The following is a 628-nucleotide window of genomic DNA, read 5'->3' on the forward strand; positions in this document are numbered from 1 at the left end:
TTTCTGTAAGGACTGCAGGTATTTTGTATCACTGGTGTGTGTACAAGATTAGCCTCAGCTGAGTCTATCCTTGGTCTAGAGTATACCTCTATTCACTGACCCCTGTCTAGGTGTTTATGTGTCTATCTGTATAAACATGTGTTTGGTGTTAATGGTAATGTGGTACTATGGACACAATCATTGGTTTTAGCATCTGTCATCTATCTCTTATGTGCACAGTTCGGTGTCCTCTCATTTCCCAATGTTATCGTGGTGGTCATATATCCTTCCCCCTACCCATGTCAGCATGTAAGCCCCAACTAACTCTAAATTAATCCCTCCCATTCCCTCCCCATCCCAGCAACCCACTAAGTGAGTTCCCTTTCCCAAGCAAACCCTTCTCTGTCTTTTTACAGTAATGGGCTTATACAGTACTTATGCCTCTGTGATTGACTTATTTCACTCAGTATAATGTCCTCCAGGTTCATCCACATTGCGAGATGATTCACATATCTCTCATTGTTCTTCAATGTGGCAGAGTATTCCATTGTGTAGATATACCATAATTTGGTTATCCACTCATCTGTTGATGGGCATTTAGGTTGTTTCCATCTCTGCTATGGTGAATTGTGCTGCAGTGAACATAGGT

This window comes from Orycteropus afer, unplaced genomic scaffold, assembly GCF_000298275.1.
Source record: "Orycteropus afer afer isolate SDZICR_OR568_19922 unplaced genomic scaffold, OryAfe1.0 scaffold00596, whole genome shotgun sequence".
NCBI classification, from domain to species: domain Eukaryota; kingdom Metazoa; phylum Chordata; class Mammalia; order Tubulidentata; family Orycteropodidae; genus Orycteropus; species Orycteropus afer.